Below are 8,017 nucleotides of genomic sequence, written 5' to 3'. Positions count from 1 at the left end.
TTATGGCTTTGATTTGTATTTGTCTAGTGGCTAGTGACATCTTTTAAGTGTCTTTTCATGTGCTACTGCATACGTATACGTGTTCTTTAAAGCAGTATCCACAAAGTCCTTTGCCTCTTTTTAATTTTTTTCTTTTCATTGTTGAGTTGTAGGTACTGTTTATATATCTAGATACCACGCACTTATTTAAACACATGATCTATAAATATTTTCAGCCATTTTATAGGATCTTGTTACTCTCTTTTTTTCTGATCTTTTGTGTACAGAAATTCTAAATCTTGAATAAGTGAAATTTATGTAATTTTCCTTTAGTCAAAAATCTGACAAAAATCTGGGTATTGTATCTCCAAGAAATTATTGTCAAATGCAACATCATGATACTTTCCTCCTGTGTTTTCTCCTAAGAGTTTCCATGTGGGTCCTTGATCCATGTGAGCCGGTTTGTATATGTGTGTTACTAAGTAGAAGGTCGGCCTCATTCTCCTGACGTGGCTATTTGGTTTCTGTTTGTTGAAGAGCTGTCTTCTCCCCATTAAATGGTGTTGTGAGCGACTGTCCCCAAGTCAGGCAACCACCATATCGTAGAGCACAGCTGTGCCCCTTTGCAAAAGGACCACCTCCGCTGGGTTTGTTGACTGTGCACAGCCTCTCACCAAGGGCTGGAGAGGGCCATGGGATGCCCAGCTGAGTATCCAGGTGCTCCCTACAACCTGTTGTATGCAACTCTGCCTTGATTGCTGTGGCCTTGGGGAGGAGCTAGAGTAGGGAGGTTGGGAAGGACTGGAAAAGGGGGCTTTATCTGTGCAGCTACAGGGTATAGACTTTCTAAGTACAGCCTGTTGGGGGGGGTCACCCACCCCTGTAAGTGACCCCTCACCTCTGCTCTGTGAAGAAGCTTAATACACTCATTGCTTCCCCAGAGACAACTTTGGCAAAACCGTGCCTTAGTTTGTTTTTGGAACCTAATGAGGAGGGTAGTCATTGCTTTTGTCTCCCTCTGGGAAGGGATTTTAGCAACAAATGGCTTTGGCATCAATCTGGATGCTAGGTGTTGTTTGACACTACTTCTGGGGAGATGAGAACTAATGCTGATTCACCTGGTAAGAGGCCAAAGTAAAGACACCACTGAAGTCCAATTCAGGGAACCAAGAAATTTACTAAGATTACTTTAAAAAAGCATGGGGGAGGGGCTGCTTATAGGAGCATTCGGGAGGGCTTGCTTAAGGAGTTAGAGCAGCTTAGGAATCACATTGTCACAGCAGAACTCACTCAGCCACATCTCTGCATGGCAACTGAAGGTATCACCAAGCTTTAGCAGCTCCCAGAAATGTGTATTCAACCCAGGCCTAGAAGACAGTTATCATGAAGCTGTCAAGGAGTGTAAAATTCTCCCTGCTCTTGAGAGACCCAGGCTTCTTTAACTGACAAATTGGACTTGGTTTCTTAGTTAACTGTATCTTTCAAAGGTTGGTCATCATCCAACTCTGAAGTAAATGTTAGCTGATTAAAGTAGGAAAGGTCAAAACGTTTAAATCACATGCTGTAGAGCTCAACAATCAAGTCAATATGTTTAAAGGAAAAAATTATTAGAGGGTTTATAAAGCTTGGCCTGAACAAATTAATTCATCAGTTTGCCAAGGGTCTGCCAATAAATTCAAGAACCCATTCAAAAAGAGAAACATCTGCTACAATTTAAGTTCCTGTTGTTAAGTGCATGCTACAGATTGTTCTTTCTGAAGAAAGATACACATTTATGTAAATGTATTTGAGAGCTGATTTGAAATCACTTCAATGTTTTTGAAGATCAAGAGGCAAACTCTTGAGTGATGTTAAAGATTACTGGTCTGTCCACTTGTTCTTGGTGATAGATGAGAAATTGAACTTTCATGGAATTGAAAGGTGTGCCAAGAAACTACTCGATGCCCAGCTAAGTATGCAAACCCTCTGCTCATCCAGGCTGGACTTCCTAAGAACACATCTCTAGTGGGACAGTCACAGGCTCTTCCAAGGTCATCATGTGCATTTACCAGAGACATACATGTCTGCCTTACACTAACCCAAACTTTCAATTTAGACTAACTCCCACTACATCTTGAGCTAGAAAAGGCACGTGACACACACCAATAGCTGAGGATGCTGAAGCTCAGACTCTGTTGTGTGTGAAATCAGGCAGGGCTTATTCAGGGCCATGTGGCCAGATGTCTTTGGCTGGGAGGGCATTGTTCTTTACGTTGTAAGCATGGCCTTCCTTGCCATTTTTAGTTGTATTTTCATCAAAAAATGAGGCTCATGAAGAGTGACCAGTCCTTGGTACAAGTTGTAAGAGTTTTAGGTCAGCTGCAGTAGCATTTAAGAGCTTATTGAAATGCAGAATCTTGGGCCCCGCTCTGACCTAATGAATCAGAATTTCCTACTCCTCCTCCTCTTCCTCCTTTAGGATAGATAGCTACCCTCAAAATTGCCATGAGATGGCTCAGCAGTTAAGAGCATGGGGTCCACAGATTCGGTTCCCAACACCCACATGGCATCTCACAACAATCTGTAACTCCATTTTCAGGGGATCCAAAACCCTCTTCTGGCCTCTATGGGTACCAGGCACACAAATGGTATGTAGACATATATGTAGGCAAAAACACCCACACCCATAACAAAATAAACCTAAAATTTTTAAAATTGTGCATAGGCAAGGCTGGCCTTGAACTCCTGACCCTTCTGCTTTTACTTCTGGAGGGTTGGAATTACAGACATCTATCACTGTGCCCAGTCTCAGAATCTGTATTCTGACAAGACTCCCAGGTACCTGCTACTGCTTAAGAACCTGTATTTCAAACCCACTTAAAGAAATCAATGCTGGAATTTACACACTAGAAGAGACATTTCAAACCCTCACAACTTAATTATTTTTCAAAACATAATTTTCTTAATGACTGATTTGTGTGTGTGTGTGTGTGTGTGTGTGAGGATTTTGTTCCAGACTTAATAAAAACCAACCATGATGAGTCTGAAACCAGTTCTTTAATTTTTATTTAAGGATTAGTTCAATGTTACATGTGAGAGATTTGAGCAATTACTCCTAAGTCTACAAACCAAAAATCAACCTTTTAAAAAGATTTTGTGAGCTTAAATTCATAACTCATGGTGTCTTCTATTGCTTTTAACTTATATTTGATGTACACTGAATGTTCTGGGTATTGTTTATGGTTTTTATCATAATTAAAAGTGGAGATTATAGGTTGTAGTTAGCTCAGGAAAAAAAAGGGGAATCTCAATTTAATAGAGTGGATAATATTACCTATTGTATGGCAACTGGAAACAACTTCCTTATTAATCAAGTCAGTTCTCAGTATACTGAGTTTTGTTAACTTTCTAAGTCATATCTAGACAAACACACACACCCACACCCACACCCACACCCACACCCACACACACACACACTAACATGTTAACTTCTGTGATCCAATGGTCAGTATCAAGCCTGTGGCTTCATAATAACTAAACTCACTCCTAGAGTCAGGAGTTGAGAGTCAACAGCTAAATTTTGCTCAGGGTCTTTGTGAAGTGGCAATTTGGATTAGCTTTCAGTCCATTAACATTTCTATTTTTAACTATGTATATGTGTGTGGGTATGCGCATTGTGAGTGCAGGTGCCCTAGGAAGTCAGAAGAGGGTGTTAGATCCTTTGGAGCTGGAGTTACAGGCAGGTGAGCGTTACCTGATGGGCATGCTGGGAACTGAACCTGAGTCATCTGCAAGACAAGTACATGTTGTTAATTACCACTGAGCCATCTCTCCAGCCCCTGGATTAGTGTTCAGAAATTATATATATATTTGGCAATGAAGAGTCACTTCCATTCCTCATATTTCCTACTTAATAAAAATCCACAGGACCAGATCCAAAATTCTTTCATTGTGGCTGTGATCTACTTGAGGGCACCAGAAACCCTGATTGAAATGCGGTGCATTCCTCATGTGACTTAGGCATAACTATATGCACCAAGGATCTAGCCAGGTGCCTGAAGGCCTATCTCCATTTAAGGTCAAGAAGTTTAGGGTAAGAATGTTGATATTTGGTTATTGTTTAACTGCCCTCCAAAATGGCTGAAGCAAATGGATAGTCTTGAATTGCCCAGAGCTGGGATTCACTGGGCAAAGCAGGCCAACAGTGGCAGATAGGAGATAAAGAAGAATTAAGACAAATACTATAAAAATAACTTCAGAAAGAAGAATCAAAGATAAATGCATTCTACATGAGGGAACATAGCTGTGACAAAGAGCATGGAATAAAAATGTGCTCAGCACCACTGGTCCCTGTTGGCATACTTTTAAAATCTATTTTATTTTATTGTTGTTTCTTAGCCCTTTCTCCCTTCTCCACCCCAATCCCTCCCATCACCCTAACACCAGGTAGGAGAGAAATAAGGTTAGTGGGGGAGAGAAGGCAGAGTTCTCTTTAACTACTTCCTGCTGGTTAGGGTCTTTGGGTTCCTGGGGGCCAGTACAATCTTCTTTCAGGAGATCTTCAAGTTCTTCTTGTCCAGCTGCAACTACAGTGACCAGCATTCTTTTTCCTTGGAGTCCCCTTCTCTCTCTGGGGCTCTGGCATTTAACCCTCTCCAGAATGCTCATCATTAAACTATCTGCCCCTGGAAAAGCCCTCTCAGAGCTCGCAGGAGGTAAATAGTTTGCTGCTATGGATCATCTGAATCAGCCCCATATCCTGCACCTTGGATTAAAACAAAAACATGTTTACATAACATAACTGAGTTTTTAAAGACATCAAAACTTCCACTACAAGTGCCTGGCACAATGGGTTGTCATCACACACATCACAGAAAGACTAACATGAAAATAGTAGTTCTCAAAGCTACTGAGGCAGTGCAAAGTGGTGTATCTGAAAGATCTCAGGTAGAGGTTCAAGGGCCTACTGAGAAGCACTGTCAGGAGTAAGGGGCTCATTAGTGCAGTCACTAATGCCACAGAAAGACAGACAGATGATGGTGGGTCTCTGGAAAGAGGGTCAGGCTCTTTGTGGCAGAAGCGGGATCTCTTTCTGAGGGTGAGGTGGTTTCACAATACAAGTCTGCAGCCAGGCTCTCTAATTCCCAGGTGGGAAATAGGAAGGGAGTGGTAAGAATCATGCATGGCCACCAGTACCCCTTGGATGTAAGCTCACTCTGCCAGGTGAGAACACCACACATCCAGAAGTCTGTCAGCTAGACAGCCACAGACAGTGTCTCAGACCTCAGTCTCACCTAGGAGAGGGGGGGGGGCTGCACAGACTGTGGCCTGAGCAACCCTTAGGTTCTAATCTTATATCCACACAATGTTCACCTTGGAAAAATCCAGTAGTTTTGATACACAATGTGCCTCAAGACCTAATGTCTCTTTCCTGAAAACAAGTAAGTAAATATTTTTTTTTTTTTTTGTCTACTGTTTAAGGAGCTTAGAAGGCATCACTCTTTGAATAAGAAAAACAGATAAACTGACAATTGAGTAACTCATTTTATGCATGTCACAGGTAAACTTGCCCCCTCACTCTGTGTCCTGGTTAGGTTTTGTTTTGTTTTGTCAACCTGATACAAGCTAGTATCATCTGAGAAGAGGAAACTCAACTGCGGAGATGCCTCCATCAGATCACTGTGGCCACTATGAGGCATTTTCTTGTTTAATGATTGATGTGGGAGGGCCCAGCACACAGTGAGTGGTCCCATCCCTGGATGGTCCTATGTTGTGTAAGAAAGCAGGCTGAGTGGGCCAGTAAGTAGTTCTCTACAGTCTCTGCTTCAGCTCCTGCCTCCAAGCTCCTGCTCTGTTTGAGGCCGTGCCCTGGCTTCTCTCAAAGCTGTACTGTGGCTGGGATACGTAAGCACATATTTTGACTTACAACTTCCAAGATTACTTTTGGTAATGATGTTTATCATAGCAACAGAAAACAAACCAAGATACCCTCAAGCAAGAAGACCTATGGACAGAGAGCACAGCCTACTAGATATAAGCAAAACTACCATCCCCAGGCCTGGAGCAGGAAACCAGACTCATAAGCATGGCAAATCCACCATGTAGATGAGCCTGGGAACTATGTACTCCAAGGGGCCAAGCACACTTGTGTGAGTTTTATGTCCTTGAGTCTTTACCAGAGAGCGTGGTTCTCACAGTCAGTCTGAGGGAAGTTCCCATGTGGTTCAACAGAAAGCCTAAAATAAGTCAGGGCATTCAAAAGGCCTGCCTGAGGTGCTAGTTTGCCAGAACCTAGCTGCAGGGTGGGCAGACTCAAACTGTCCTAGGAGAAGGAACACACCCAGCATTACACTTCCATAGACATTTTGACCATCTGAACATGGGCCATTCCTGGAAAGCATCGCATGATCAGCCTGGGAGCTCACTGGCTCACCAGAAGACGGCATAGCACTATGGACTGCAGATAGCTTTTCCAACACCTTCTTTATACTAAAGGGCTTTTTCTCCTGTTTTTCTACTATATCATGACAGGCTTCCTACAACAACAAAGTAACAAGCCACATTAAAAGGCAAAATACATAAATATGTGTATGCATGCATGCATAAATAAATAAATAAGGTCCTAAACTAAAACAGTAAAACCTCCCAACTTGGATACAGAACAAACACTGTCACCAGATTCAGACATAGTTGGAATATTGGGATCAGCAGCTTGAAAACTTAAAACAAACAAGATAAATAAATGTGCTTAAGGCTCTGATGGCAAACATGAATTATCATGTAAGAGCAAATAACTAATGTAAATAGAAAGGGAGGTCCTAAGATTGAATTTAGCAGAAGTGTCAGAGAAAAGCAACAACAACAACAACAACAACAACAAAAACCACTAACGCAAAAATTTCATTTAGCATTTTACAAGCTCATCACTAGACAGAACTGAGCTTAAGGACATGACAACAGAAGGCTGAAAATTCAAAGGAATTTAAAAAAGATAATGAAATAACTATCCAGGAACTGTGGATGATTCACAAAAGGTGTGATGCATGCATAGTGTACACATAAGAAAGAGAGAAAGGGCAAAAGGAGATACTGGGAGCCAAAGGACTGCTTCTCTGTTTTCATGTATACTGCGGATCTGCACACATAGTGGCATTCTTCTTGGAAACAGGAGGAAAACATATCATTCTCTCTCAGATATATGCTCTGCTTTCCCTGCCTGATTTGTTACTTTATCAGTCTCTGGGAAGTTTGTTGACCACTGAGGGAAAGCGCCCCTCCTTGCACTACTGATCAAGCTTCTCAGCTTCTGGAAAGCTCATCTTGAGTGCTCCCTATATGACTCAGTAGCATGTTCACTGCTGATAAATAATCTCATTATGATTCCCCAGTGCCCACTTTTGACAACTTTTAATAGAAGAAATGAGTTGCTGTGTAGATGTTTCCTTCAGGTGAGTTCTCCCCATTATAATTAGCCAAGTCTACAGTGAGAAACTTTCCTTCTGAAAGATCAGGATGTACATACGTTAACGCCAAGTTCTTGTTTCTGCCAGTCTCTATCCTTCAAAAGAGCAGAAGACAATGGTGACTATGATTTTCTGTTGTTATAGGGCTTTGTAAAAGATGTCCTTACTTAGTGACCCAGAATTTATGTGTGCTTCAGATTTTAAAAGAGGGGGAGGAAGAAACTGAAAAGCTGCCATCTGCCTGGGGTGTCTGAGTGCAGCTGAATGAAAGACTTTGATGTGTGAAGTGGAAAGCAGCTTCTGTTGAAGGTAACTTGAAAGCCAGTAGTTACACTGAGTTGCCATATCTTGTTTATGCCATATAAAACCTTATGTTGAAATTCAGTTCCCTTGTGAGGTAGTAAGAGAGTAGAAGCAATCCCATCATGCTGTTGGAGGTGGAGCCTTGGTGAGGTGGTTAGGGTTTGATGAAGCCAGTAGGGTGGAGACTCTGACCCAGTGCTGGCAGCTTTGTAGAAAGTGGAAGAGACAAGTAGCAGCGCGCGCGCGCACACACACACACACACACACACACACACACACACACACACACACAC

Source organism: Psammomys obesus, unplaced genomic scaffold, assembly GCF_907164565.1.
Source record: "Psammomys obesus unplaced genomic scaffold, mPsaObe1.curated_primary_1811, whole genome shotgun sequence".
NCBI classification, from domain to species: Eukaryota; Metazoa; Chordata; class Mammalia; order Rodentia; family Muridae; genus Psammomys; species Psammomys obesus.
Note: the sequence above shows the minus strand (reverse complement) of the source record.